Source organism: Diabrotica virgifera, chromosome 4, assembly GCF_917563875.1.
Source record: "Diabrotica virgifera virgifera chromosome 4, PGI_DIABVI_V3a".
Lineage (NCBI taxonomy): Eukaryota > Metazoa > Arthropoda > Insecta > Coleoptera > Chrysomelidae > Diabrotica > Diabrotica virgifera.
The window spans coordinates 190840314-190854449 of NC_065446.1; positions in this window are offsets into that span (position 1 = coordinate 190840314).

Consider the following 14136-nt stretch of genomic DNA (forward strand, 5'->3'; position numbering starts at 1 on the left):
TTTGGACGGGATAAATAAATTAAAAGGTACCCTCCCTCACTCCCAGAATTCAATTTTTTTCATTTTTTTAAGTTCTATGTGATTAAAAAGTAAGATATAGCGTAATTTCAACCCACCAACCCCTTCCCCCTTCCGCCATCATCATGGGGAAATCATTTTTCATTAAAAACCTCATTTTTCGTTTTTATTTTTTTTAGGTAGGATGCAATCAATTTTAAAATTTCAAAAAATTCACACGTATAGCTGAGGCTTTTACAAAACATGTCTATTTTTATAGACCCTTAGGATAAAAGTGTACATAACCTAAAAAAAATTTTAAAGTTTTTTTTTGGAAAAAACGTATAACTTTTTTTTGGGGATGGCTGCAGGTTTAATTTTTTTTTAGTCTTATGTATTTTATAAAATACTATATTTATAATTTTTTTCAGATTTTTCCGTAAGGTTTGCCATCTTCAAATATAAAAAACTGTTTTTAGGGGGTTTTGGGGGATTTTCTTTATTTTGTAGACTTCAAAATAGATCATATCAATGTTTTTTTATAAGCTATATGAAAATTGAAGTAACTGAGTCCACTAAAACATTTAAGAATGGGAGGAACACTTTCAAACCCCCAAAAACCGCCTAAAAAATAGTTTTTTGGATAAAAATCTGAAAAAAATTATAAATATGGTGTTTGATAAAATAATAAAATACACAAGATTAAAAAAAATAGACCTGCATCCATCCCAAAAAAGAAGTTATACGTTTTTTTTTCGGATTTTTTTAAAAAAATTTGAGGTTATGTACACTCAACCTACAGGTCCATAAAAAATAGACACGTTTTGTAAAAGCCTCAACTATGCGTGTGAATTTTTTGGAATGTTAATATTGATTGCATCCCACCTAAAAAAATAAAAACGAAAAATGAAGTTTTTGATAGGGGAAGGGGGTGTAAGTTAAAATTAGGCTACGTGTTATTTTTTAATCACATAGAACTAAGAAAAATAAAAAAATGAAATCTGGGAGTAAGGGAGGGTACCTTTTAATTTATTTATCCTGTCGAAAAGTGGACAGTTTTTTGCGCCACTCTTGACGCATGTGCCACTAAACAGGGACGGCACAGTGTTCATACGTTTTCTTTTAGGTTCTACTATTTAAGTTATAGACTCTTATGGTGCCTAAAATGATTAGCAAATTTCACCTATAGCGGCTTTTAGTCTATAATGAGGCTCTAATGATCGAGTATGTGTGGAGTAGTCATCAGTTGCCAATCTGGTAAGTGTAAGACTAAAAATACTCAATGGAATACACAATGGAAATCAAAAAGGAAAACAACCCTGTCTATGTCTATGATAGCTCCGACATTCCTGAATGTGAAGGAGGTCTAGCCACATTACGAAAAGAGAGTGCGAAGAATCCCTGGTTTAGACCAGGCTTGAAATAGGTGATAACTGCAAATATCTTGTTAGCCCTTTGCTCAACCCCCAATTCATCGGATAATCAAAACTTCCTTCTTCGTCAGCCTTGACCTCACCTTCTACTGGGTTACACTTGGTTACCCAATCGCCAGTGTAATCGCTCAGGTTACCGGTGTGTACCAACTTGAAAGTGAAGAGAGGGATTGAGTAAAAGAGGTTAATAAGTGGTGCCAACAGGATGGAGCATATTGTATTGCGCTTTACTACATCCTATTCACTAAAAAAAAATTGAAGGCACTCGTGGAAGTGCCGACAGAAGTGAAAACTTATTATAGTAAATAAATTACGAGCTCAATGCTTTTTCCCCATCCAAAAAGAAGTGCTATACCTATATCATATACGCGATGCGTATGCTCTATGCTCTTTATGTATACATACACATAATTTATATACGTACAAAATTTATTTCAGTGATGACGGTCGCAAATTCAATACTGTTCCCCATGCCAGAAGTGCACAACGTCCCTAAAGAAATTTTCAATTCAAAAATTTATTTCGTCGAAGCGATGAAGTTCCCTAATTTAATATTTTTCTCCATCCAAAAAGTGCACAACGTTCCTCAAGAAGTTTTCACTTCAAATATTTATTTCATCGAAGCGGTAATGGTCGCTATGAAGGTCGCTAATTTAATACTTTTTCCCATTCAAAAAGTGCACAACGTCCCTAAAGAAATTTTCAATTCATAAATTTATTTCGTCGAAGCAATGCCGGTCCCTAATTCAACACTTTTCCCCCATTCAAAAAGTGCACAACGTCCCTCAAGAAGTTTTCACTTCAAAACTCAATTTCATCGAAGCGATGACGGTCGCTAATCTAAAGAAGTTTTCACTTCAAATATTTATTTCGTCGAAGAGATGACGGTCGCTAAATTATTACTTTTTTTCATCCAAAATTTACATCCACTTCAAAAATTTATTTCGTCGAAGGGATGACGGTCGCGATGACAGTCGCTAATTTAATACTTTTTGCCCATCTAAAAAGTGCACAACGTCCCTGAAGAAATTTTCACTTCAAAAATTTATTTCGTCAAAGCGATGACGGTAGCTAATTTAATATTTTACCCCATCAAAAAAGTGCACAACGTCCCTCAAGAAGTTTTCACTTCAAATATCTATTTCGTCGAAGCGATGATGGTCGCTACTTTAATACTATTTTCCCATCCAAAAAGTGCACAACGTCCCTAAAGAAATTTTCACTTCAAAAATTTATTTCGCTGAAGCGATGACGGTCGCGATGACAGTCGCTAATTCAATAATTCCTCTTCATAAGGGTGGTGAAATATCTAATACCTGCAATTATAGAACTATTGCACTACTACCGGTACTCTCCAAAATTATTGAGAGACTCATAAAAGCCCGACTTATGTCCTTTCTAGTTGAAAACAACATTTTATCACAAAATCAGTTCGGCTTTTTAAATAATAAATGCACCACTGATGCCATGTTTTCTGTACTACATGAGGTTTATCAAGCACTGAACAATAATCTTCACTCTGCCACCGTTTTTTGTGACTAAGCCAAAGCTTTTGATTGTGTAAATCACGTTTTGATAAAAAAACTAAATTTCTATGGAATTCGAGGTATTTCTTTGAATTGGTTCCAATCTTACTTGGATGGTAGGAAACAACTGGTTAGAGCAAATGATACAGACTCTAGTCACAAAAACATTGTATGTGGGGTAGCTCAAGGTTCAATATTGGGTCCTCTACTTTTCATTATCTTTATTAATGACACCACTAGTTTAAAAATCGATGGAAAAATCTTTATTTTTGCTGATGATACCAGTATCACTTGGAGCAACTCAAACATTGCAACTCTTCATGCTAATATAACTTCTGATCTACTTACAATAAAAACCTGGTCTGCCTCTAATTTACTCTCATTTAACGTAGATAAAACAGTAGCATTGTCTTATAAAGGAGCTCTTCAACCCTTACCTCACCGTTGATTCTGTTGTAAAAATTTTTGGTATTTTTTTAGACAGCAACCTTAAATGGTCTCTCCATATCGATTTGTTATGAAAGAAACTATCTTCAGCTTACTATGCTATAAGATCTGTTTCGAATGAACTCAATCTAGCATCTTCCAAAATAACATATTTTTCTTTGTTCGAGTCACATCTTCGTTATGGTCTTCCTTTTTGGGGTTCTGGTACAGCTGCCCAATTCGATGTTATTTTCAAATTACAAAAAAGAGCAATAAGATACCTGTTTGGCCTCAGAAGAACAACACATTGCAGAAGTTACTTTAAAGATCACGGAATTTTAACCCTTCCATCTTTGTATATTTTAGAAACTGTTTGCTTAATTCGTAAACATATACATGTCTTTCCACCAAGACCTAACCATGACTTCTTCACGAGAAATTCTACGTTTAACGTCTATTTGCCAACCCTGTCCTCGGAGTTAGTAAAGAAATCTATATTATACTCCGCAAAAAAACTTTACAACCATCTCCCTCTACAACTTAAATCTGCAGCATCTTTCCCCAAATTCCGTAAACTGACAAAAGCCGACCTATCTGAAAGACCATATTATTCAGTAGAAGATTTTCTTAATCAATAACTAAGAAATTACAGTACCCTTTGCACAAGTAGTATTTTTATTATTTTTTTATCTATATTTGGGTGTCATATGCAGCAGATTAACTTTTATAACTTTTAAAACTTTTATTAATTACTAGGTAGACTATGCATTTGCAATTTATTTTAAATTTTGCAATTGATTAATTGTGTTTAACCCGGCAGCTGCCACGTGGCTTTTCAAGACGCCAACTGCCACGTGGGGTGCTCACAGCACCCCTTAAAGATTTTCTGTGATCTACTTGTTTAAAAAACAAAATAATGCGTTGAGTAACACAAGAATATAAAAAAACATGTTTTATTAACTTATTAGCCACTAATATGTTATAAAAGTTAAAAAATAAAATGAAAAAGATGTTATAAGCAAATTAGCAAGTACCAAGCCATAATAAATGAAGTCAAGTAAAATATCTTAAAAAATTAAGGTTTAGTGAGTATAGAGTCTATATTAATAATTTAAATCAGTTATTTCAATAAAAAAATGTAAATTTGACCTGTTTATCAAAAATACAAAAAAAATTTAAAACCTAAAGTGCCAGATGATGACACCCCAATTCGACTTTAGAGCTATAAGTTCAGAATGACACTAAATAACCACTTCAAACACTAACACATCTATGCTATATAATATGATAGAAAGCTACTATGACGCACAGCTCGGTTACCAAACTTGAAATACCAAATATTTGATAAAAATGTGTTATGGGGTGCTGGTAGCACCCCACGTGGCAGGTGCCGGGTTAACTTCATTATTGTTATTATTATTTTAAATATATTGACGATATACCTATGTAATTTTAGTAAATTCGATTGTTATTGTTTTGTTTTCTTGACTTTTATAAGCTATGTCGATAAAATTGTACAATTTTTCATGACAATAATACTGTGGGCTAATTAGCAAAATTCATGGAAAATGGAGGTATGCAAAGTCCGCAGATAGTGTGCTACTTTTTTATAAACAAAATGGCGCCGACAGATCGTATTTTTTTCAATTATTACTCTATAACTCCGAAGATTTTAACTTTACAACAAAAACACCTTAATAAAAATTCACCGCAATTAAATTCTGCATAGAGATATGTTTTTCACGATTTGCTCCGACGAAAATTTTCCTCGAAAAATGCGGGTTTTCCTAACAAAAACTCTAATTTTCAAATAAAGTTTTAGGTAAGTAATTATTAATCAATAATTAAATAACTTAGTGACATCAAAGCTTTCTTGGTATAGATGGTAATTCCAGAAGCCGGTGAAAATTAAACGAATATTTTAGCAACAATTCAATTGTTAATAAACAAATTACGATCGCAATAATAACCAAAATAATCATGATACATTGATCAAACTTATAAAGATTATAAAGATGAGATGCTTATTTAATATTTTATCGACAAAATATAAATTTTTCTTTTTTTTGCATAATCTTTAAATTTTGAAAAAAAAAATAGTTATAATACGCTGGTCTAATTAGTAAAGTAAAAGAAAGGTTATTTACCAGCAATTTTATTGCTGAAATCGAATTATAAGATCCTATATATTATTAATATAGGTATGCAAAGTCCGCATATAGTGTGCTACTTTTTTTATAAACAAAATGGCGCCGACAAATCGTATTTTTTTCAATTATTGCTCTATAACTCCGAAGATTTTAACTTTACACAAAAAACACTCAAATAAAAATTCACCCCAATTTAATTCAGCACAGAGACATGTTTTTCCCGATTTGCTCCGACGAAAATTTTCCTCGGAAAATGTGGGTTTTCCCAACAAAATATCGAATTTTCAAATAAATTTTTTGGGCCAGTAATTATTTATTAATAATTATATAGCTTGGTGAAATAAAAGCTTTCTTGTTATAGATTATAAATTCAGAAGCCGGTGAAAATGAAACGAATATTTTAGCAACAATTCAATTGTAAATTAACAATTTACAGTCCCAATAACAACCAAAATAATCATGAGACATTGATCAAGCTTAGAAAGAATATAAAGGTGTGATGCCTATTTAATATTTTGTCGACAAAATATAAATTTTTCATTTTTTTGCATAATCTTTAAATGTTTAAAAAAAATTGTTATAAACAAATTAACATTTCTCAGAAATTGTTTATTATATTCTAATTTTAAAAAATACTTAAAATGCGTATTTCATAGGTCTTGAACATGAATGCTTTAAAAAAAATTTCCAACCATTTGCAAAAAAGTTATGAAACAGCAAAGTAAATATAAGAATTCTCCGTTGTTTATAATTTGTTTTAATTGTTTTAAAGCTTAAAAGTGAGTCTATGGTACAATCTAATTACTCACAAAGAATGTCAAAAATTAGTGCAAGGGTTATATTTTAATCAAAGATTAAAAATACTTTTTTTTTTGTAATTTTTAGCGCGAAAGTAGGCTTGATACAGAGCCGGAGATAAAATAATGTTCACTCGAAGCGACTACTGACACGCTTAAACTCGCGCGAGTTGTGTATGTGGGCGGGTAGCTACGGTACTGTATTATTCTACTTGCGCGCGTGTAAATTACAAAAAAATATATTTATAATCTTTAATTAAAATATAACCATTAAACTGATAATCTATATTTTTTTATAAATAATTAGCTTGTACTTTAAACTCACTTCTACGCTTTGAAAGAATTAAAAAAAATTATAAATACCGTAGTAATCGTATGTTTACTTTGCTGTTTCATAACTTTTTTGCAAATGGTTGCAAAAAAATTTTAAGCCATTCATTTTCAAGATATTTGAAATGCACATTTTAGCTATTTCTTAAAATTATAATATAATAAAAACTTTCTGAGAAACGTTAATTTGTTTATAACTATTTTTTTTAACATTTAAAAATTATGCAAAAAAATAAAAAATTTATATTTTGTCGACAAAATGTTAAATAGGCATCTCATCTTTATAAGATTTCAAAGTTTGATCAGTGTATCATAATTATTTTGGTTATTATTGCGACTGTAAATTATTAATTAACAATTGAATTGTTGCTAAAATATTCGTTTAATTTTCACCAGCTTCTGGAACTATAATCTAAACCAAGAAGGCTTTTAAGTCACCAAATTATTTAATTATTGGTAAATAATTACTTATCTAAAACTTTATTTGAAAGTTAAACATTTTGTTGGGAAAACCCGCATTTTCCGAGGAAAATTTTCGTCAGAGCAGATCGGGAAAAACACGTCTCTATGCAGAATTTAATCACGGTGAATTTTTATTTGGATGTTTTTGTTGTAAAGTTAAAATCTTCGGAGTTATAGAGCAATAATTGAAAAAAACACGATTTTCGGGCGCCATTTTGTTTATAAAAACGTAGCACACTATCTGAGGACTTTGCATACCTATATTATTAATAAATAGGATCTTATAATTCGATTCCAGCAATAAAATTGCTGGTAAATAACTTTTCCCAAAAATGGCCTATTCTCCGATAATCTGCCCAGACTATAAAGCATATTTCTATTCTATTCTATTCTATTCTACTTTTTCCCCATCTAAACGTCCCTAAAGAAATTTTCACTTCAAAAATTTATTTCGTCGAAGCGATGACGGTCGCGATGACGGTAGCTAATTTTATACTTTTACCCCATCAAAACAGTGCACAACGTCCCTCGAGAAGTTTTCACTTAAAAAATGTAGTTCTTCAAAGCGATCACGGTCGCTAATTCAATACTTTTTCCTATCTAAAAAGTGCACAACGTCCCGCAAGAAGTTTTCACTTCAAAAATGTATTTCTTGGTCCGATGAAGGTCGCGATGACGGTCGCCAATTTAATACATTTTACCATCCAAAAAGTGCACAACGTCCCTAAAGAAGTTTTTACTTCAATAAATATACGTACAAAATTTATTTCGTCGAACAGACGACGGTCGCGAAAGAAATCCTTTCTCCCCATCCAAAAATAAGTTTTACATTTTTATTTTAAATTTAAATACTTCTATACAATTTATGTATACATATGCATAATATAGACACGTACACAATTTATTTCGCTGAAGAGATGACGGTCGAGAAATAAATCATTTTTCCCCATCGTAAAATAGGTTTTATATTTATTTTAAATTTAAATATTTCTATACAATTTATATATACAGATAGAAATTGTATAGAAATATTTAAATTTAAAATAAATATAAAACCTATTTTACGATGGGGAAAAATGATTTATTTCGCGACCGTCATCTCTTCAGCGAAATAAATTGTGTACGTATCTATATTATGCATATGTACACATAAATTGTATAGAAGTATTTACATTTAAAATAAAAATGTAAAACCTATTTTTGGATGGGGAGAAAGGATTTCTTTCGCGACCGTCGTCTGTTCGACGAAATAAATTTTGTACGTCCCTATATTTATTGAAGTAAAAACGTCTTTAGGGACGTTGTGCACTTTTTGGATGGGAAAACGTATTAAATTGGCGACCGTCATCGCGACCTTCATCGGACCAAGAAATACATTTTTTGTACATACATTTTGTACATACATTTTGTACATACAAATAATATATTATAGCATAAGCGATGACGGTCGCAATGATGGTCGCAATGACGGTCGCGATGACGGTCGCCATGACGGTCGCCATGACGGTCGCGAATTCAATGCTCTTTCCCTACCCAAAAATCGCACAACGTCCCTAAATAGTTTTCACTTCAAAAATAAATATTTTATTTCATTATAGTGATAATAAAAGTGCAAATATTTGGATTCTTCACGCTTTCAAATTTGGAAAAAATATTTAGATCACGCTTTCAAAATATTTTTTCTTGTAGGATGGCTTATAGGCAGTGCCGAATTAACCATTATGCAAAGTAGGCAGTTGCCTAGGGGCCTCGACCCCAAAGGGGGCCTCGCAGAGCCCAAAACGAAAAAGTAATAATTGGAATAAAATAAAAGTTCAAGAAGTTAAAGAACCAGAAGCCGAAACTAAGTTAGAAATTGAAGGTAAAGATACATTGGGTCCTAAATTCGGAAAACGACATAGGATTACGGAATACAATAACTGAAGAAGTAAGGAAATTTTGTATTGAGAAAGGTCTTCAGAATGTAAAAACCTTGATGGAAGTGTTTCAGCATCAAAAAAAAGTTTTGAAGGCATTACAAGATTTTTACACAGTTTATGGTTTTTCGAAAACATATCAGTGGAACAAAAATTAAAAGAGATTGGCTGACGTATTCTACCTCACACGGAATATCGTCTTTTGTGTTTGTTCAGTCCGTGTAAAACTTTTTTTCAGCCTCTACCCACCGGTGGAAGTTATAATCAAATGCTTAAATGCAACTCCACTAAGCGATTTCATTCGCCACGATCTAGTCCTTAAAAGAACAAGCAGCACAAGATGGACTGCAAGGGCACATGCAGCAAGACCTTTGTCTAAAGATTGCAACGCTTTCAAATCTTCTCTTCATACTCTTGCTGAAGACACTAATCAGAAAGCTGAAACAGTTCATGAGGCTGAGTGTTTGTTGAAATAAATGTCAAAATAAGAAACATTCACCATGATTGAGTTTTGGGTAACAATTTTAGAACGCATCAACGCTGTCAGTAAATCATTACAGAGAGAAGAGATTGAACTTAAAACTGCAATTCAGCTTCTAAATTCATTTTTGTAGTTCTCAAAATTCCAAACAGATAATTTTTCTTACTACGAGCAGAAGAACTGCCATCTACAATACTCTGAATATTCCGACGCGAGTAAAAGAAAGCGAGCGAGAAAAGTACATTTCGATGAAGCTAATTCCAATGAAGTTTTTCTACAGGGTGGACAAAAGCTAAAGGTTGAAACGTATCTACCTATGTTCGATAAACTAATTACTGAGCTGAGTCGTCGGTTGACAGTGTACGGGTCAGTGAACTCAGTATTTGGTCATATGTGTATTTTTCCAAAATTGAGTGATACTCAAATAAAGGAGTGGGCTTCAAAACTACATTAAAACTATCCTGATGATATTGAATCTGAACTTGAAGATGAACTAGAGGAGTTCAAATATATAATAACCAGGCTTCAAGACCTGCAGGGCAAACAATTTATTCCTGCTTCACAGTAATTTTGGGTTATTTCGCAAAAGGCGAACGGACATTTTCAAAAATGAAAATTACCTATTTAAAAACGGAGAAATCCTAGGTTTCTTAAAAGGCCTCATAGCTTAAGCTGCTTAGGGGCCTCAAGATTCTTAATCCGGGACTGCTTATAGGAGGGCATATCTGGATTAATTTCTCATAATGTGTCTGAAGGATTGTAACTTTCGAAATTTGAAGGTGGTTAGCACCTCTCGGTTTTTCTTCATTCTTCTCATTCTCATTTGTGACTCGGTCAGTTCATGGAATCTTAAGTATTCTCCGATATAGTCACAACTCAACTGCTTTCAATATTTTACACATATATTCGTTTAAGCTCCATAATTCAACCTAAGAAGCGGTTTAAGGTGGATCTATCTTTTCTGATGCGCGCTCTATATCCTGGTTGTTGGTCTATTCTTCATTTTTTATGGTGTCGAGGTAGTTGTAGTACGTCACTCTTTCTACTGTGATTTGGTTGACGTATAGTTGACTTAGAGGGCATAGCAAACCCATACTATAGAGAGAAATTTTATTTGGACATTCCTGAGAATGATAGATGAAAGAGCACACGAAATATTCTTCCGAATATTTTCACCGCACATGCTACATATTCACTTTCAATTCTGAGATTGGCTGTTTGATTTCAATGAAGGTTTCTAGATATTTTCAGATCTTGGTTATTAATTCCTGCTTTTTTAAGATTTCCATCATCTTAGTATGCTGTACTCGATCATAAGCTTTCTCGGAATCAACCAGACATACGTATACATCGCACTTTCATCTGCATCTCTGAAATAAGTCCCTGGGAACAAAGCCCCTCTTGTACCAACAGTATTTATGAACCCGACATGTGGCTTGTAAAGTCTCTTATGCAGTATCTTTAGGAGTGATTTTAGAAGATGAATTGTGAGGATTATCTTACGGTATTCCTCACATTTATTGGCTCTTAATTTTTTTGGAAATGCAATAAACTCAAACTTCAGTCACTCTGTTATTATTTCTCCAGAATTTTGTATGTTGTTGAGTATCGTTGTAATTATTCCTATTGATCAGTTTAAGAAGTTCTGACTGTATATTATCGGAGAGTGCTACTTCCACCCATTAGCTGTGTTATTTCAGAATGACTTTTTTGCTCTTAGTTCATCATTTACCTTCTCTTCTAGCTCAAAGGTGTTCGGCCTTCAAATAGTTTCTCTAGGTATTTTTTCCACGTTCTTAGTTTAATCTGTTTATCAAAGATGATGTTTTCGTCAGAATCAGTTAGGTTTAATTTTTGTCTCCCTCTTAGTCTCCTGTGAGTTCCTTTGTCGTGTTTTAACCGTAGAGTCACAATTTTTGCTCATTTTTTATTGCTTCTTTTTCTTTCGCTTTTCTTTTTTTGTTCTTATTTTTACATTTATCATTTTATCTCTATCTGAGTAATTTTTGGCTTTTCTTCTGTCGTCCATTAGTTTAAGGATCTCATCTCTCATCTATGATCTTTTCTTAATTAATTGATATGCCTTTAGAACTTTATCGGTAGAACATTTTCTGTAATGGACTTTTCACTTTTTGTTCTTCGTTCGATTCGTCTTGGATTTGAATGAATAATACTCAATTTTAACCCAGTTTTAGATGCTTTTATATAGGTTTAAATTACAACTACATTTTGTTTTCTAAAGGCACGTATCCACTATGTTGGCGCTCCGCGCTCCTGCAACTGCTTTACATAGTGGATATGTTGGCGTTCCGATTGGAGCACTTCCAGGGAGCGCGAAGCGCCCACATAGTGCATACGTGCATGAAGAATATTGTTGGTACAACATTTAAATACTTCTCGGATTATGATGATAAATTATCGCCAACATTATTTTGCATTTTGAACAATGCATTTCGCAAACATGAAATGTCATTTTACGGCACTTCACTCATATTTTACCTTTTTTAACGCGTTCAAAGATTATCAAAGTTAGAAAAGTTACCTGGGACACATAATGAGAACATTAATTCGTAAACATCTACATGTCTTTCCAGCAAGACCGAATCATGACTATTTCACAAGAAATTCTACATTTGACGTCTATTCTTTACCGACCCCGTCCTCTGATTTGGTAAAGAAATCTATATTATATTCCGCAAAAAAACTGTACAACCATCTCCCTCTACAACTTAAATCTGCAACATCTTTCTTCAAATTCCGTAACATGACAAAAGCCTACCTATCTGAAAGACCATATTTTTCAGTAGAAGAATTTCTTCAACTAATAAATTACAGTAGGTACCCTTTGTACAAGTAGTTTTTTATCTATATTTGGGTGTCATATGCAACAGCCTAACTTTTAAACTTATTGGTGATTAAGGTAGACTATTGACTATGCAATTTGCAATTTATTTAAATTTTTAAATTTTGCAATTGATTGTTTCTGTTTACTTCATTATTATTATCTTTAAGTGAAAACTTCTTTAGGCACGTTGTGCGATTTTTTGATATGAGAAAACGCATTGAATTCGCGACCGTCACCGCGACCGTCATTGTGACCGTCATTGCTTATGCTATGTATTATGTGTATGTATATACAGTGCTAGTCAAAAGTCCGTACCCCCCCCTCTTATCTTTTGAACGGTTATACCTATAATAGTGAAATTTGGAGGGAGGAAATAAACGGACATAAGCTTCTTAACTATTCATGACAGGTGACGTAATAGTGACAGATGGCGTTACAGAGCCACTGTGACCGATAATTTTAAATGGAACCTTATGGCAAGTGATACCTCGTTTGAAAGGTACTCAAAATACCTATTCAGTCATACTAATTTTTTTTGGTTTAAGTGGATTTTGATTTTGGTGAATAAATTAAATAAATATAATATTGTAGATTCGCATTTAATTAATAAAAATTCAAATGTCCGCCTATGGTTTTTTTTGTCAAAAAAGTTGACGTTTTTCAATTCTCTAGTAGTTTTACGACAACATCAACCTTTTTGACAAGTAATCATAGGCGGAATTTAGAATTTTTATTAATTAAATGCGAAAGTACAATTTTATATTTATTTCATTTATTCATCAAAATTAGCTTAAACTCAAACAAAATTAGTATGTCTGAATAGGCATTTTCAATACCTTTCAAACGATGTATCACTTGTCATAAGGTCTCATTTAAAATTATCTGTCAGAGTGGCGCTGTAATGTCATCTGTCACTATTACGTCACCTGTTGTGGTATTATAATATCACCCTGTACAAAAGATGTGTTATTCAAAGAAAAACATATATCATTCATCGTTCGCCCTTGACCAAGGCCGAGCGTGAGGTTGCGAGAGTTCATCATGTATATAAGTGAACACCCGATGATACGGGTCATCGTTATCGTTATAATTATTTATAGTAATTAGTAATTGAGCAATGTGACGGTAGGTCGTTACTGTGATATGTAAACCCATTGTTATGGTAAATTGTAGACGGAGTTAAAAGTAAATAATATAATGTATTTGAACTAAGAGAGTTTTAATTAATTACGACCTAGAAGGCAGTAACAACACACTATTTATTACATGGCGCTCCTGTAAATTAATTGGGAGAATCTTCTGAAAATGGGCGACAAAAATTGGAAACACCGACGGCGGAAAATGGACCAGGACGAAGATGGACAGGAAACCCAGTAAAAAGACAAAGTGATAAAATGTAAGTAAGAATGTCTATCTTTATTAAAAATGCTTCCCTCGTTTTTATATTATTATTGAACATTGAATATTTATCTTTGCTGATTTTTGAATAATTTATGAAGTATCGATTTTTTTTTAAGAATATCTATGAATTTTTAAACATGAAGTGATTTTTGAGAATATTTTTTATTATATATGCTATTACTGAATTTTTATTGAATTTATTTGAAAAATCTATCCGATTTCGATTTTTAGTACGGTTATTTTTGAATATTTTATGGAATATCGAATTTTTTTTTCAAAAATTTCTATCGAATTTTGAGATATAAACTTATTTTGAATATTTTTATCTAACTTTTGCATATGCTATTTTTGAATTTTTATCGAATTCTTGTC